We start from the raw sequence: 19,742 nt of genomic DNA, 5'->3' as shown, positions 1-19,742 counted from the left end.
TTAAATATTTGAATATTCGTTATCGTATTGCATATTCATCGTGTCATACATTTATGAATGATATGATCTACAATCAGGTCATTCATATACATATAAATGTAATAATAAATCAATGAAATACCACACAGTAGAATTCCATTTATATGAACCCGTTGGGGACGTTTCATGTAATAGAAGCCTAATTACTCTCACTCTCCCTCTCTCCAATTACTTACTCCAATTTTTCATGAACTTCCGAATCGAATAAATGAATTTAATCAATCCGACTCGTTCCTTCGATTATTTACAACACACACACTTTACGTTTTATAAGTTATAAATATTCATACACGAAAATTGCCACTAATTTAAATAATATAATAGAGGCTAAACTGTTCGATCGATCATTGACGAAAATTGCATCCCATAAATGAAATTATACTGTAAATAATACTTATAATACGATATATAACGATACTAATACCTAAAATCAATCCTGATCAAATCAATCCTTGTCCACGAATAATTAACGCAAAATTGAAACCAACTATAAGTGTCAACGATCGTGTTGAAAAAAATGAAACAACGAAGACCAAAAATCTTTCTGTAAATCGGAGAAATTCGTTCACGAGGTACAATTTAAAATTGAGAGAAGAAAACATGAAGAGAGAGCGGTGGATCGTAATCGATGAAATACCACCAACCAAAGACGTCCAAGGCAAGCATCTCGAATGCAGCTGAGAGCGCAGATTGCAGGTGTCAGCGCGGCTCTAACAGCGAACTTTCGTCAGCCACTATTTCATGAAAGTCTAGGACGGGCAGCGCGAACAGCTCGAGCCGAGGCTGTATACGCTCGGCGCAGTTTCACGCTGTTCGAGCAACACCTAGTTTATTCAAATTTGATGTAATACTTTCCTAGAGAGCGTATCACCTTTCTTCGATCCCTCTCGGCTTGCATCCGAGTAAGTTTTCGTCAAATCTCGAGATTATACAACTATTTTTTTCATTATAATATATGTTTACACTTGTCGTGTATTTATATACCAAAGAATATTCTCTTTGATATTCATTTATGAAACGTAAGATATATATCTTCAAATACTAAGAGAAAATCGTCAAATCTAGCTTTGAGCTAGATAGAAAGAAGGTTGTAATAAATGTGTGAAAGAGAGAAATCGACAAATTCTTTTATAAATTATCAAAAATAATAATTTTTCAACCGCGTTTATTACGACTTTTTTTCTTCTTCTTTCACAATTTATTTACTCTTTATTCGCCATCGATAAAATCGGACGAAATTATTATAACGATTTTAATAATAAACCGATCTCTTATCGATGGTGCACGTCTGCTTCTGAGAGGAAACGTGGAAGGCGAGACAGTTCGAGATTCGAACGAACGGCCATAAAGAATGTCATCCCGTATTCGAAGATTTTCCTTGTGTCCACAGGCCCGAGCCAGGAGGATGAAACGTTGTTACGAACTGTGCAAAACCTGTAGCTTCCCTCTCTTTCCCTCTTCTTTCGACCTTCGGACGCGAAGAGAACCGAACGATGTATGTATCTCTGGACGTTGAGAAGATTTCACGTGTTGCCCGAAGCCTCTGTTATGCGTTTACTTTTTGCGCTTCTTAGCTCCGCGAGTTGAAGGAAATCCGGTATTTGCAAAAATATTAGATTCATGCCCGGAGAGGACGGAGTAGTATCGTATTATTCGACGAACGGTGCTTTGACGGTTCGTTAGTCAAACAGAAAAAAAAAAAAAAAAAAGAAATTCGCGTGGATACGGATACGAAGATCCACGTGCACGTAAATATTTGCGTATTCTTGCGTCTTCGCCGGGTTATTCCGGGTTTTGCCCTCCGTTTTTTACGCGATATTACAGAGAAAATGGTGGATATTCGAATGGAAACAAAAACGCTATTTTGATGTATGTGTATCGTTTCAGCGTGGTGAAAATTAAATTTTTAGAATAGAAGTTTTGTGTAAGTTGATTTTAATAAACTCGAGATTATAGAAATCGTCGTGGTTTGTTGCAAAACGTCATTCGAATCGCGCATTCGCTCGATCAATCCTAATTTTATTTCTTCCCGAAATCGGGAAGAACTTGTTGTGGATTTTATCGAAACTGAAGTTCCTGCTACTACTACTACTACTACTACTACTACTACTACTACTACTACTACTACTACTACTACTACTAATTTGACTAATCTATTTTTCTCGTCCCTGGGAAATTTTCTTTTCGCGAACAACGCTCGAATAATTTACAATCGAAGAGTAGTAAAGAAAAAGAAAGAGGGGGGGGGGGAAAGGAAAATTCAACAACGTCCACCCTGCGACGTCTTAATAAAACTTCTGCGCTCGCACAATGTCGCTCATTAATCATAACAAACGAAATTGAAACTTTTCTAATTCCACTTTCCCCAATTTGGTAATTCAACCAAAGAAAGGTTGGCGATGGTGGAAAACTTGAAGATTTCGGGCGAAAATTTCAAAGTTGGCGAAAGGAGGAATTTTTAGGGGGGAAAAAAATTTAAGGGATTCGAAAGTTTATCCGATTGATTGCGAACCACCCCTCCCCCCTCTCCCTTTAATAATGAAAAAAAAAATTCAGAAGAATCGATAAAAGTTATTTTCCCTTTCGAAAGATAAACGGGGGATCTTACGAGAAGGGTTATGCAAAAAAATCGAAATGATGCAGCCAGTCGAACCGATCCTTCGACCATAAAATATTCTAATAAGGGTTCGAGCCGAGCCTCGACAAAGAGGAAGATAAAGGGAATAAAGAGGAACATTCGGATACAAAGATCAAGCGAGCGGTGACGGGGGCTAAAAAATTAGCATAGACAAACTTTGCCATCCGCTCTGAATCCCCACGTTCGAAATCTACGTTATTTATTCGCCAATATGGCCACTCCTCTTCGAGAGTTCGCGATCCTCTTTCTCCTCCGCGAAATTCTATGCGTCCATTCTTTTTTCATATTTCCCTAACCCTTCGATTTTCGTGCCGCTAACCACGATTTCGATGCAAATGGAAGATATCTTTGAATCAAACGTTCGATGATGATCGTTATTCATCTTTACCTCGCTACTATTAATCCACGATTTGTTATTACGATATCACATTTCTGAACATTATATTCCCTCCTCACGATTGAATATATCTTTCCAACCATCATCTCTAGGAGAATTAAAGTTTTCGAATTAGATTTAAGAATTGAATCGAGAGATAAAATTCAAATTACAATAGAAATCGAATCGTTATCCAACGTATTATCGTACGTACGATCTTTCGTACACGTTCCCATGTTAAACGCGAGATTAGAATTCATAGTGGGCCGTGGAGGGAGTCACGTGGAACATTTTTCGATCACTTGGGAGGGGGGACTGGTGGTATAGAAAAATCGAAATAGCGAGGGGCCAACGTCGAAATCACGGGATCGAGTTCAGGAGTTGGAGTTTATCGGGGAGTATAACGTTGAACCCGATAGAGGATGGCCAAGATACAACAAGCGAATTTCAATCTACGGTCTTTTGTTTCCCGAATCAAAGAAGCGAAAAGCCTTTCGGACTCTTACAGATAAGAAGGACGAGCCGATAGTGGATGAGAAAACCTGGCAAAGAATAGCTCGACCTCTGGAACGGAAATAGAAAAGAGCGAAATCGGAGGGCAAAGAGCCTCGTCCGTCTCTCTTTCATTGTGCAAGACGAACTTTTGCCACCGATATTAATTAAATTACCAACGAAACACGTTTGTTCTTTCTTTGGCGCACAAGTAACACAATAGAACGGATAGATGGTTGAACGATACAACGGAATAGACGCTCTTCTCCTCGTTATTTTTAGATCAACTTAGACACTTCGTCCGATTAAACTATATTTTCTCTAAATTTTTTACTTATTCAATAAGATATTTCTTCTTCTTTTTCTTCGCTATGAAAAAACCGATCGAACAGAGTTAAAATTTATTGAAAATAACGGAAGAAAGTGGAGAAAGTATAAGGTTAAAAACGGTGAAGTGGAACGCAGTGATAAAATGGCGTACTTCCAGTTGGAAATATCGAAGGTATAAAAATCTTACGCGAACGGCGCATAGGAGAGGATAAAAACAACCCTCGTTAATCCTTGGAACAGCCACAGCCGGACTATTCGCAACACATAAAACGCCCTCGAGACAGACTTGTCGCGCCAGGCTTTAAATGCGGTTCAACATTCCATAAAACATGGCACTCGTCATGGCTAGAGCACGCTCCGAACCACCACAACCACGCGGCCTGAGTACGCTACACTGTCACAGTCATGGGATTATTTATGCGGAACCTCTTTGCCCGGTCGTTTTCTCGCTATTTATTGGCCCTGGGAACGATCGCGGACCAAATCCAGAATCGATTTCGACCGGGCCGAGCACAACTTCTTAAACTCTCACGCTATCGTTACGAACGAGGGAAACGATACCGGAATACCAGAACGTATACATTTCCCCCAAGACAAATCACTTCCCTCGTCTATCGATCGAGAAAAATTGAAAATTTTTCGTAAAAATTCGTAAAAATAAAGGCAAAGAAAAATTCGAAATCTTTGATTATTGATTACCGATAAAATTTGAATTCGTTATTTAGATCTAGGTTCAATTTCATAGTTTACGATATCAATGCAAAATAATTTTTCTCCAATTATCTTTCTTTTAATTTAAATAACATCCCGAAAAGTGTACATTATTTCTTGAATTCTTCTCTGGTAAATTTTATCAAATTTGACGCATCTGGAACTAACTACGTAAAGAACTATCCTATGTACAACGTACCCTTCAATCCTTCAGAAAATTTTTCGATCATTTTGTTGCTTTCCTATTCGATTCCCTCCCCTTATCAAATTTGTGACGCGACGCCTCGCGGTGCTAATTTATTTGGCCGGCAAATGAATTCAAATCGAAATGATCGGCATTTCTGTTTGCAATGACGTTTCGCTCAGTGACAAGAATGTTTTAATTACGTGGCACGGTGACAGCGCAGAGGTTGAGACCAGGTTAATGCGGTAATTCACATGCACTTTGACTGCATTCGGCAAACATCGGGAACAAACTCGACAAGCTGGCTCCGATGTCACAAACCACCCTACCTCCTTCCCCTCCCTCCCTCTCCCCCTCTCTTTCTCGCTCGCTTCTGTATCGTTTTACTAGAGAGCGAACTATTCGATACCGATTCCGGACGTACGTAGATTTCGTTTGATCGCGATCGCCAGATTATTACAGACGACGCTCACAGACGAGATAAAAAAAGAAGAGATAAAAAAGAAGAAAAAAAAGGAGATGAAGTATAAATATTTCAAACGGGCCATCGCGATAAAACAAGCGAAGAAAAGAGCTTCATCTTTTGTGCGAGAGAAAACGAAACGGTGAAAATTTTTGTTGTCGAAAGAAAATAGGGGAAAATAGAGGAGGAAACGCATTTTAACACGATACGTTTATTTCTGAATAAATAACAATTGTATTGTGGCCAACATTTCAATGGCTAGTAAAGAGAATGGGAGTGAATCGATCCCGGTACATAAACCAAGATGGAAAGGAATAAATGTTATTACAACGAGTCGTCTAGTTCATAATATAATTGTCACGTTCAGACGATGAAACGTACGGATTTGTAGAAAAACGGAAAGAAAATAACCGTTTGACGCGAACATTTTTAAATTCAATTCGTTTCAACAAAGTTATAAATAATAAATATCTTTGTTATAGCCTTTAATCTTTATTGCGATACGTTATTGCGTTTCTTTCTTTTTTTATCCGTGAAAAAGGAACGTTAGCAGCAGAAGAGAGAGAAAGAAAAAAAGATAAAAGATCGAACGGTTATACAAACGGTCGAAAGAGAAGAATAAAATTACTGTTCACATTCGGAATAAACACGTTCTTTTATACAGGAACGCTCTCAGGGGCAAGTCTGGTTAACACCAATGCGATGGTTACTCGGATCCCGTTTTCAAACACGATGCTAAAGAATACAATGGCGGTAAGGAAGGATGCAAAACGAATACAAATGTTTATTAACCTCCGTTTGATACCGGATCGAATGCGCATTCTATATGTAAACAAAATGCGCACGAGAACATTATACTTCACGGTATAAAGTAGAACTCTAGCGTATAAACGTGAACCCAGAAAAATTTACATCGAATTTATATACACCGTAAGTTGCACGAGGTGAGAACCTTCGGTACCACTGTTTAAAATCGAATTTCAAAACGCTCCTTCCCCGTCCAAAAAAAATCTCCCGCGTCCGTCTCAATAAGAAGAACGACAAGCTAACATCCTCGTCCACAAATATCGCCACGCGAAATTCTGACGACATTCTAGAAATATCCAATTTCTTACAGGGTTGGATTCCCTAACAATCCTCACGGCCAGAAAAAGTTCATGCAAACGGTATACATTGTGCGGGATACACACAATGAAATAGCGCCGATTCGTACACATCCCGAGAACAATTGCTCGTGCCTCCGTGAAGCTCGAAAATCGAGGAGACATTCTCGGCAAGCGATTCACCGTTACCTCCACGGATGGACTGGTGTTTGAAAACACCCCCTCCCACCCCCTTACCCCTCCTTACAAGGTACGCCGCGAAAGAATACAATGGCGCACCGTGTAGGAGACGTACAATTTGAAGGAGAACGCACGCTAGATAGAAATGTCGCTTCAAGCCGTGATACCACAGAGTCGAGTGTGTCAAAGGTATTGTCGTGTAAACAGGTCGCGTGTAAAAAACCGCTGTTAGTCACCGAACGGACTGAATCTTTTCACCTGGCTCTATCGACCCTCTCTCCTTCTTCTTTTCGTCTCGTTTCTTTTTTTTTTCTCTCTTTTTTTTTATATTTCCCTTTTCTTCTTTTCTTCGCCGTATATGTACTCGCACAATCTGTTCATTCATTCGATTTGCTCGGCACGCTGTACTTATTTCCTCTCTTCATCTCTTTCTCATTCTTTTATCAGTGCTGATCCGAGAGATAACTTGTCTCGTTGTGAAAAGGAGAAAATTGAATAAATAATTCTAATTTGTCTAAGTGGAGTATTGGATAAAGTAGATCAAAAGAACGTGATTGATAAGAATGTGTTTATTTCATAGGTTGTTATTTACTTGAATCATTGTCGTTTCGTGATCGATCATCGGTTATTTTAATTATCGTGCGAGAGGAGATATTGGAAATTACGGTGAGAGGAGAAAAATTTATTTTTCAAGCGAATCTCGCCCAAATGTCGTCTATCAATACTAGAATTTAATATAGTTAATAGCAATTTACTCGAACCACTTCAGACTTCAATATTTCCTGCTACCAATCTTATCCGATCCTACTGAAAAGCGTTCAGTCTTTAATTAATTAATTCTGCTCTACGAATAGCAATCGAATTGATAGCAATCGAAGATGAATTTTCTATAATCAAGCGTTAATTTATAGCTTAGTTAAAAAATTTCTAATATTTTCGATCGGTATAACAAACTGTTACTCGTGTACAAGAAAATTTCATCGAAATCTAATAAGCATAAATTTGATACACATTTCCCAAGAAAAATCGAAATTGATGACGAAATCGAGAATCTTCGAGGCCAGGATATTCGATTCGGATGGAGGCCGAGTCGTCGAAGATCAACGAACGAAAAATGTTGGAAAGAAATGCCGAAAGCTCGAACTGCCTCGTAAAGTTTTAACGTGTGCGCCTCGTGTGCGAGCGTTCAAGTAAAATAATACGATCGTGCGTTTCTCGAAAGTGGTCTTCCCCTTTGCTCTCGAACCCTTCTCGTAGCCGGCGCGAATTCGTTCTTTAACGAACAACGGACGGAACTTTGAATCGTAAAACTTGGCCGTGGAGAAAGCGAGAAAGGAACGGAGACCCCGACGAGACGTTTTCGGGACCGTTTTAAAAGGAAGTAAATCTCGGGGATAAATCGGTCCCGTCGAACAGCAGATCGCAATAACGCCAAAGTTGCTGAAGAGGGAGAACGAGAGAGAGAGAGAGAGAGACGCACACCTGTGCCGAATAACCTACCCTCGTGTACGTACAGGGCGAGGGGGTAGAAATCGGTTGACGCCTGAGCTAGTTTTCATAGCTCAATGAAGGAATATCTCGAAGTGGAAACGAGGGATAGAAGATTTCAGGACGATCCTCGCACGTGAATTGAAACAAGATAAATTCTGTTCACGAATATAATCTTACTGTTTTTTTAACGTAACCTTCGGAATGTTATTAATTAATGGACTGGACGGGATACTTTTATTTAAGAGACAGAATCGCAATTAGAAAATTATTGAAGTGAATGATTTCTTTTCGTATTACAGGAAAAAATCGACGAGATATATATCGATGATATCGTATATCAATTACCAAATTCTGAAATAATTTCGTTCATTTCGTGACGTACAATCGAGTGCGTGATCGTCGATATAATATAACGTTGATAGACCAGCGTTTCACAGCCAGGAAACAAATGAACATTAACATCGTTATGCAATCCGGCCATCAACTACCGGATTACACGGTTATAAATGAATGAAACTATTTCAAAATTCTTGACAGTTCGAATGATACGCGATATCGCTACTGAATTTGCTCTTTTATTCCTCTTTTTTTTTTTTTTTTTTTTCCCTCTTCTATTCGATTTTATTTCATAAATCCATCATCAGGAACGTTTAACTAGCGTCATTACATCACGTACAAATTTTTGATACGACACGATTTTTATTACGATCGACAGTTGACGGAGAGAGAAAAAGAATGCAAGGGGCGAAAAGGTGTTAATTTCATTTATGACGAGATATACATAAACGTGACGGGGATGATTACAGATGGGCGGATAACGAACGCCACCAGGCAAACTATCTCGATCGCGAGGTTAAAAATAGAGCGACGTTTTCGTGAAACAAATTATCGGAATGCAAATCCAGCAGGTGAGACGGCCGGCCGGAGAGGGACTGACAAAGCGATGCAATCACGATCCACGGCGGGTAATTAGTTAGCTGCGTGTACCGACGCTTTCGATTTTTCTCGGCTCCGCCGGGCGTTAATTACCGTCCACGATCGATTGCCCAGGCCGCGAGCACCGAGATCACGCCAGTGCGTGCACCTCGGTTAACCTTCCGCGCCATTTCACCGACTTATTCGCACCCTCCCCCTCCCCCAATGTTCAAAAATAACTCGATTCTTTCGAGGCGCGGTAACCGAGACGGAAAATGAAATTACGGATCCGCGTTAATAACGATATTAATAACAACGCGAGATCTACGAATCTAACAGACAATTCGAAAATTATACCGATTCCTCCTCCGTGTTAATAATAAATCGTTAATTTCAAACGATGAAAAATTCGAGACCGTAATTTATCGGCATCGAAAGTCGTCCCGCGAAGATGAATAAAAATTCGACAACTCGATGAAAAAAAGGGAAAAAGAAGAAACAACGAGTTTGACGAGAGAATTTATTCGACAGTTCGGCGCGGAATTCGGGTACAGGCACGGAAGCGCAGGCTGTCGTTGCGCAGAAACGGAAGCTGGTGGTAAAAGTAATGGAAAAGGGAATACATTTTTTAGGTTTGCCGATCCGACTACGGTTGCCGGATTAACAGGGAAAGTGGATAAGCCGGGCGTCAAGGGGCGGCCAGTGGCGAAGGGAGAGGGTGGACTACGTACTGCCAATAAAAGCCGGGGTGTCAGTATATCACGCCGGCTCTGGCTGGCCGTGTCCAACGATACAGTCCAATATATTATCCAGATAGCCATGCTAATTCAGCTCTACCTCTCCCGCCGATTCCCCGCTCGGTTGCCTTTGCCTCGCATGCTCGTCCGTTTACGCTCCCCTCGCCCCATCTTCGTTTCACCCCTCCACAACAGCGAGGTGGTGGTGGTGCTTCTTGCTGGTGGCCCGAATCGCTCGTACGTGTGCACCACCTGTACACCACTCCGTTACGTACGTAACGGAGGATGCGTTTCGTCATTCCTGTGAATCCAACAATCCTCCGCAGAGCCGCCCCTACGTGGCAGGGATTTCAGATGACATTGCATCCTCGTTACGAGGCATTATACGATCCATTCTGATAAGGGAAGATTACCGGTGCCGGATCTTTGCTCCACCTAAAGCCCGATTTACAAGCGGAGTCGATCGTACCGACGCAAACGTTTATTGTTTGTTTATTGCGGCTACGAGAGTTGAACGAACGACGCTTCACCTTCTTTCCTTTCTCTCTCTCTCTCTCTCTCTCTTCTTTTCTTTTTTCTTTGCCGAGAAAGCTTCGATACAGCTTCGAATGCTCACTCGGAAAATTTCGAAAATCCCTCGAGTTTTACGCCCACGATATTTATCACGTTTATCCCCGAAATTTCGTTTCTATGCGAAATCTGCGAAGCGCGAAGTTGAAGTTTTTCCGAAAACTCGTGAGTTGCTCGTGAAATCGAATTTACGAATGTTTTTGTAAGGGAAATTATCACGACTCGAGGATTTCGACTCTTCTTTCGAATAATTATATAAAGTTATCAGTTCGAGTCGGGAGGGATATGCGATTTGTTGTTCGATGCGTACATTCGAGAACGATCTTAGATTTCTCTCGATGAAGCCAACGCCATGGGAGGAGATATTAAATCCAATCTTACACTATGCGAAATTCAATATCGCATTATTCGAAAGAAATCGAAAATACAGCTCTTGATGCACGGTAATACGTTTTGTGCGCCGTATTACGCCCCCTTTTTACATCCGCCTACGAGCGCGCCACTGGCCCCCTTCACAATCGCACGAAAATATTCATAACTCGATTTTCAATTTGCGCGTTGGAATACCAGACGGCACGGTTTATCGTACTATTTTCCGCCCTCCTCCTCTTCCCACCCCGCCCCTCTCTATCCAACTTTTATTTCGCCGCGCTTCTCGAATAATTAAATGTACAAAAAAAAAAAAAAAAAAAGAAAAAAAAAAGAGAAAATACTGGCTGTTGGCTTGACAAGCGGGGGGGAGGGGGGGGAGGAGGAGGAGGAGGGAGGGATAATAAATCGCGTTAAACACACCGAAATTGAGAATATAAAAATCGCGCGAAACATTTTTTTATTAAATCAATCCTCTCTGTTTCGATGAAATCAGGGAAAGTTCTGGAGGCGTGAAAAAGAAAAAGAGAAAAAAGAAAAAGAAAGGAAAATCGTCGTAAAAAGAGGGACAAATTGGGACCAGGAGGAAGAGGGGAGTGGGGGAGACGAAATAATCAGGTGCAAGGCTAACGAGGAAGACAAGTGAAACGGCGACGAATGATTTGCAAATTACTTTTTTTTCGCCGCGTCGACATCTTCTCTCGACATCCTCCTCTCCCTGTTTAAGATAATTAGCACTCGTAAAGCAATGAAACAGCCTCGCGTTACACCTGTCGCTGCCCCGTAAACTGGTTCCGGCAGAGAGATACAGCCGCGTTTTGCCACAGTCTCAATTAGCTCGGCTTCACAGTTCGTTAGACCTTTTAAAACCGGTTTCCAGGACTAAATGTTTTCAGTGAGGCGGGCGCGCGTATATAACGGGACACGGCCGATGAAAGGGTGAAAACGAGAAAGGAGTCGAAGAAAGGGGAGGGGAGAAGAGGGATTTACTTCTCGAGCCGCCATCGAAATTGCGTAACGTGCGACAATCTGCCAAGCGGACCGATGATGATCTCGCCTCGACGCTTGTTCTCGATCCATCACGAGGTATCGAGGAATAACAATTTTAAAGATTCCTGAACGCCTGATGATAAAAGTCGACCAGAAACGCGTCCGATTACGAATTTTCTATTCGTTTCCAAGATTCGTTTACGATTCTTCCAATGATTGTTAATGCCAACGAGCGTTAACAAAGCGTGTTACTTGCACATCGTGTTTATTATAACATTCACGTGTTAACGAATCCAGAACCGACAATCTTCTCCTCCGCATTTCCTTTTCAACGGAAACGAGCGGAAGGAAACGAAAAGTCGCAATCACGAATCCGCGCCGAAAACCAAATTTAAATCGTTAATGGTAACATGCCGGCGTTGGCCACGAGTTCTTAATTAAACAGGTTACGTCTCGCGTTTCCTTTGATTTCTCAACGATCGAGCCCACCCTCGCCGCGATCGCGGCTCAAAGAGGGTAGCCGGTAGCGGAGGAGGGATGGGGTTGTCGCCTCTTTACCTTGCGCAAGTATTTTCGTGGAAAAGTTAAATCCCGCGCTCGCTCGCGCTGCGTGCTCGAGGACTACGTCGGGCGTACATTATTTCATTAACCGTACTTTTCCTCCTCGGCTCGACTACCGTCCTCTTCTCCCTCCTTGCCCCCGTCCTCGTTGCCGCCAACGTTGCTTCCACGAGAGAGAGGGAGAATTGGAGTTGAGGAGAAGGAAGGGTTGGAGGGGGGTTCGAGAGGGGGCCACGGCACGGAGAGCGAAGGGGTAGAGCTCCGCGCTATTCTAACCGGCTTTTATATTAATTAATTTGCTCAAGAGTTTTAACGACTTATTGCACTTCAATTAACTCGTTTTAAATTGCATATAATCCGGCGACGCAGCCGTGGCCGGAAAATTCGTTCGGTAATAATAAACCTTGCGGATTAACCGGGAGGGGCGACCATTGTCCGGTTTGGACGAGATATTCGGCCAAACTCTAAGAATTGGTCACGCGTTTATTCGTTTTTTCTCGCGTTATTTGTTCTGAATCGTTCGCAGAGAAGAATTGAGATCCACATCCACGATTTTTATAAGTTTATCGAGAACGAGTGTGGTCGATCGGTGGAATTATACGATATAAGGATGGATAAAAATCTTAGGATGGAGCGATTGAGAGGAGATGCAGAGAGAAGAATTTTGTCCGAGAAATATTGGTGGTATACGTGATTAAGGGTAATCATGATTTCGTAACGGGAGTAATTAACGGGTTTAATAAGATTTATAAGATTCGTTAAATTTGATGGCAATTTAAAGTCTTTTTTTTTAGCATATAATTATCCATGCGAAAAATTATTAAGAAAATTGTATAAATTTAAATTGTGTTACGATTTACATCGTTATTGAAAATTTAATTGCTATTATTATATTTTCGAACATTATATTTTAAACGAAACGAAATTTGAATAAAAATTTTAAATGAAAAAAACCTATTAATCTTCTTTCGTTATACCGTATCTCCTGCTTACGAGCAATTTATCGCTCAGAATAATCGGTTATCGATAAAACCTTGTTTATTAAATATCTGTTCCGATATTAACGAGAGATCATTGTAATAATTCTTTTACGAGAGACATTACGAACGACATATCACCGCGTATATAAACGCGTGAACATCGTCATCGTATCAAAAATTGAATTTATGCACTGTAAGTGTGCAGTAAGCAAAGCGGATTTAAAGTTTCAAAATATGCACACGCACACATACACACGTATGAAGAAGTTGATGAAGAGAAAGCAGAAGAAGTATGAGGAAGAAGATTTGCAATTCATGAAGGAAAAAGAAACGCGTTTGTTATCTTTATGGGGTAGCAATCCTTCAGACAATAACAAAAACACATTCCGTTTTAGCTATTTTAATTCAAAATGGCGAGAAAGAGCATAAACGTCTGAATTAATCACGACACGAGTTACCCGCTAATTATTATCAAAAACTTTTTTGCTTTGCTAAGCAAAGTTGAAATTATTTTTGAAGGAAATGCGAAGTAAGCTCGTGAACTTTTTGCTTGTATAAAGCTCTTAGAAAAATGGCGGGTCGCGGTATCACTGTTTACTTCGAAGAAATTTACTGTAAATTGGAAAATTCGAGACGAATTAATAATCTCGTCGCAACAATGCGAGTAATTAAATATATTCCCGTTCCTCTTGGAAAATGTTATATCGCATTATTTTTTCCTTTTTTCGAATAAATAGCAAGTAAACCCCAGGCGGAGAGGACGGAGCGATGAGTGAGAACGGAGCTTAAGCTTCTTTTTCCCTTTTCAGTGATACATTTCATCTCGCGATTATTTTCTTACTCTTAATTAGTCTCATCCTTAGCTTCTTATCTTTTCCTCACAAAGGCGCGCTTACACACACGTATTTTTACACAATTAAGTAAATCCCCTTTAAGCTGACTAAGTCTAAATTATAGGCCCGGCGAGACAACGTGCGCAAAATTCCGTATTTTTTCCCCCTCCAAGCTTTTATATTAATAACGCAATTTCTCTTAAATTCTTACCCCATTCTGATCTATACGCTCAGCGTTAAAATAATTTTACCCCCTTTAATCCATTCACCCCTATATCATATAGGATTAACCGCGAAACTTTTCTTCGCGCAACTTTTCCAACAATTATTTTCGCGGTAAAAGAGAAACGACGATATCATCGTCAATTCTATAAATGAACGTATATCCAACGACGATTTTGGTTCCAAAACGAATCGAATGCAAAGAAACTACGGATCTGCATACGCATACCTCCAATACGATATAATCGCGAGAGATAAGATGCACCAATTTCTGTTTCAAGATCGGTTGAATGGAAAGTCGAATCGTTGCAGGATCGTTGGACAAAAGAGCGCGACATCCAGAAAGGGGGAGGGGGGGGTGCTGCGAAGTTTCCGGAAACAGGGAGGGGAGAGGTTTTCGGATAGAGCGGGTGGAACTCGTTCGTAACCGGAGTCCGATCCGGGCCGTAATTACAATTCGAACAAAGTTATGCCGGCCTGGATCGGGCGGGGATGTGTCAAGTATTTAATCAGGGCCGGAGTCGAGTCTACGAGAGACAATAGATGGGCGACCGACCAATCCTCCTCCTCCTCCTTCTAGGGCCTATCCCTCCCCCCACCATTACCATCCCTCTTACCACCGTTGTCTCCTTCATCTCCTGCTCTCCTTCCCTCCCTCCCTCCCTGCCTCCACTATGACTAGGGGTGCAATTATGTCGACCTCATTTCAGGACAGCTTCACTCCTTCCTTTGAATCGTACCGCAGCAGCTCCTCGTATCTCTCCTTCCCTCCTCTCTGTTCAACGAAATCGTCCTTTGCGCGGTTATATTCCTCTTTTTCCTCCGGTTATCCTCCCTGTCCTCTTATTCTTCCCCGGTAATTTTCCTTGTTTCTCTTTTACTTTTTTTTTTTTTTTTTTTTTTTTTTTTTAGTTTTTGCAAGAGTTCCTTATCTTTCTCCCCCTTCCTTTTTTCCACATCTTTTTATTTACGCCGCTTTTTCGGTATTACACTCACCTCGTTGCTTTCTTGACGAGCTTTTGTTTATTCCCCCTTCCCCCGGATTACGTGCTCCTTACGTGCTCGAACGAATTACGATCTTTTTTATTTCGCTTCTTACTGCCTCCGCTGATGCAGCACCGTCGTAATCGTGTTAACTCGAGGGGTAATCGCTTGGAAAGAAGATTGTTGCCGTTTTGACAAGTTGAAGACTTGTTTCTTTTTTCTTCTTTCTTTTCTTTCTTCTTCTTTTTTTTTTTTTTCGTTTCTTGTTGCTCGAGTATCATCCTTGATACTTGAGGGATATATTTGATAGACGTGATAAGGGTGTGCAAAATTTTTAAGAGTAGCGAGAGTAGAAAATCTTTTTTACGGACAACGCGAAGAAGAAACGTTGAGTTCGCTCTTTATTGATCGTAATCTGAACACTTGGTTCACAAATTACGGCAATACGCGCTCTTTAAATATACAATGGATGGTATTTTGTCAGACATACAAAGGTAAAAATACCATCTCGGTATTCCGTTTGTTAAGCTTCGTTATCTGATTACGGGAGGCATGCTACTCCTAAGTATTCACGATCTTGATCTGCGTCTGTGACGGCCGTTCTTCGAATCACGCGCGATTCCTACAAATTCTCGAGATACACGCGAACCAACCGACCAACCAGCGATTCTTTTTTCTCAAGGAAAGAAAGAAAGAAAGAAAAAGGAAGCTTTGAGAATTTTACGAATAACCTTTGTACGAATAATCGTCGAAATTTTTAAGTAACAACGCTGTTAAATTCCCAATGAAATGATTCTCGAGAAATCCTTGAATTTTACGAATAAAGTTTACGTAACCTTACAATTATAAAAAAATTTGATAAATTATCGGTGGAACAATGACAATTCATCAAATTCTCGAAGCGTGCAATAATAATTCGTCGCATCGTTTCAATAAGATTCCCGATATATCAAATTACGGTACGAACGCATTATTAGTCGCATTTCGCAGTGGATGACAGTGGAGGGAAAAGATGACGTAAATACGAGAAACGCATTGTAAATTAGAGTTTCGGAATTGTCACGAAAACCGGTATCAAATTTATGGACAACCCGAGCTGGAAAATCTAAATCCCTCGTGATTGTCTGTCAATTATTTATGATTGGCGGCAATTTGTCCAATGGAGTATAAGCCCCATTGGGATGGGGGGTTTACCGGCTGTCATCCAACGTTTCGGACTGTATTACCCGTTTTTACTCCTCCTCGCCCCATCCGCTAATGTAACAGCCGCTCGAGAGCAAAAAATAATTTGCGGCCGGCAATATCCACCCCCGCGTATTACGTGCGTGACAACCATACCGTCTCGACTTCTTTCCGAAATACTTGTGTGTGTATATATACATATATACACGTAGCCAATCCCTTGGCTCGATTAACTATCCGAGATAAGTCGTGATAAGGAAACGTCGCGGAGAAGAAAAAGGTCGTTGGTCTTCGTTATCGAAGAGAATTCTCGCGTAATAGGGCTTGTAACGTCCTTTGTAACGACGTGCCATCGTGGCAAGTGTTGCGTAGCAAGGAAAAAAAGGAAAAAAGAGAGAAACGACACCACGCGTCGGGAATGGAATGGAAAACGAAAGATGAATCGCGGCTGGAATCCCGTGCGAATATTTTCTGGGCCATTTCAGAGGAGACCCAGGAATTCTTTCCATCGGCTTCATTCCAAGATAAGGGAGGACGATATACGAAATGATCCTCGCGTGATGAGGCCACATCGATTCGCTCCCTCCTCCTACGAGGCCTGATGTAACCCTCTCGTTTGACCGATCGTTAAATTATTTTTCGTTGTAATTTAAATTAACCAAGTTTAAGGGACAAGAGTTGCGTGTCGTTCGTTTCGATAATTCGTTCATCGATTATTCTGATGATGAGAGAAAATTCTGATTTTCTCTTAAAGAGAAAAGCGTAATCTTGAAGAAGAATATAGTTTTCTAATTATATTTGTATAAACGTTGGATAGCGGAGAGAGGTAATTTTGGTATTTTGGGTAGTAAGATTAAATTATTTCGATAAAGTTTGAAAAGTTTGTCTGTATCGATTTTTGTTTCGTCTTATTGATACCGACAATTTTGATTCCGCGATCGAAAGACTGGGGTTCAATGGGAGGAAATACGTCGATAAAACGGAACTTATGGAACAGATGTGAAAGAAAAAGCATTTAGAAAATATTTCAAAAGCTATTAAAACTTTTTCAGTCGAATAATCTTTCTTTCTCCCTCTTCCATGCTGCTTAGTTCAGGAAAAGAACCTTTAGGAGATAACTTAATAATTGAACGAAATTGCCTTCGATAAAGTACCACGAAGCTATTTACTCTTTAATTTCTGATTTTCTTGATCTAACTTTATATCGGTCTAGTTATCAATATTTACTTCTTCTTTTAATAATTCAGAAAAGAGAAAAAATATAATCAAATATCGATCATTGCGATTTTTGCACATATTGAAAAATATTTTAAATCCCTAAAAAAAATTTTGCGTTTAATTCTCGATATCTATATTATCAAATAATAACAAAGTGCAAAAATGAAACAATTACATACTTTGATATATATTTCGAATAAATTGTAATAAACTATTAGAAAGTACAAAACAAAAACGAATGAGAATTAATCTAAATGTTTGGTAAAACTGTAACAAAATTATATTAAAAAAAAAAAAAAAGAAAATTAAAAAAATTCGTCTCTACTCATATTAGAACGTCTTTGTTAAATTAACGCAAGAATGTACAACTTGTTTCTTGGCCATAAATACTTATCGATCACAATTGATAATACGATTAAATTAGACACGACTTTTCCCTATGTTCCCTACGTCGGGATCGGTGAATCCATTGTTTCTCGAGAAATATCTAATTTTGTTCCTCGTTTAACATCGTTACCGTTCCTCTAGCGACCTAAGTTCTCCTTCTTTTATCGGTTACTTTTATCATCCTTATCACGTTCATGAATCACTCATGGATTCGTTCAACGAATTCAATTTTCGATATCGTGACATTGATTATAGTTTAATTCCGTGAATGTATTTTCGATACCCGATTTCTTAATCTTTGTTCGTTGTTTTGTTCATCTTGTAAGACGAAAAATAAATCCAATTATCTAAGATTTACTATAATTCTCTACGATATATTGTATCCAACCAATAAAGATTAAGATCGTCGATATTACTTTACACAATTTTATTTCAAATTTATTTACGAATTTTTAAAAAATCAATATACAAGAAAAAATAAAATAAAGAGATTTATATCTAAAGATCTAATTATCTTAATATCAAAGAGAAAATTATTCATATTATTTTCAACGTGAAGTTGAAAGATTTCTCTTATTTCGTTTGTCTATTAAATAACATTTAATTTATGAGAAATAATTATGTTACATATAGATATATACATACATACATTTTTCTGATTAATACTGAACTCAATTTATGGAAAATACGACGAATACTCGAGCTAACTAATGGACAATGTTTTACGAATAATTCGTATCCCGAATTAACGTACTCGAACTCGAAATTTTACCCAAAACTCGTACGCGCCGTTTTAAAAATGTCGCGAACCGATCGCGATTTAACGTTTAACAGATTTGATCGTTAAACGTTGTTAAAAAACGTTCGATAAATCAGCAAAAAACAACGACGCTTCTTCGAATAAACGCTTCGAAACGAATAAACGGTTCATTTCACGATTCCCCGCGAAAGAACATTTTTCAACCCGTTTTTATCCCGTGCAAAATCCGCGCCCATTGTTTTACTCTACACGGTGATCGGGAAATCAACGAAAATCCTACGAATTTCATTCTCGCGTGCAAACGGGCGCGTGTGCTCCCGTGTTTACAAATTTATATCAAAGATTGTCTCCGCGGTGCAATATCAGCGGCAACACTTGTTGCTCTTTCAACGGAACTCCTTACAAAAGATTGATGTTTCCATTTCACATTCAACGGGACGCATTTTCATTCATGAATCGCTCGAAAATTGCGTCTCGACACCCCCTCTTACCAACCGGGTTGTTACCCACCACCTCGCGTGCCACGATAAGGACAAGCCGTTTTAATAAATGAATAATACGAGACTCACCGGCCACGTTGATGAAATCCAAGCTACCACCTGCCACCCAACCACGCGTTCTTTCCAATTTCTTCACTCTCCGCCTCTCCGTTCACGATTTCCCCGTCATGTCACGTCGTAAGCGGGCTTTCGTGGTCCCAAGAGTCTCCTTACCACAGATCGCACTACACGTCACTGCGTCTCTTTCTTCCTTTCTTCCTCTCTCCTTTCCCCCGTTTCCTGTCCCTTTCTCTCTCTCTCTCTCTCTCTCTCTCTCTCTCTGTTCCTCTTCTTTTCTTATTCTCACTCTATTCTCCGACTCCCCTAACCCGTTTTTCCAAACACTTAACGAGCGCGATACAAGTTCCGCGCGTACGAACGTACGACGTAAAATTGGAACAATGTTCACCAATAAACTCTTCTCTCTTCCTTCACACCACACGGTCACGCAACGAAAACAAGGATTTCTTGGAACGATTGTGTTTCCG

The sequence above is a fragment of the Apis florea genome, unplaced genomic scaffold (assembly GCF_048593485.1).
Source record: "Apis florea isolate Af1SG1 unplaced genomic scaffold, ASM4859348v1 contig_3496_pilon, whole genome shotgun sequence".
Taxonomy (NCBI): Eukaryota; Metazoa; Arthropoda; class Insecta; order Hymenoptera; family Apidae; genus Apis; species Apis florea.
This window is presented reverse-complemented; position numbering follows the sequence as displayed.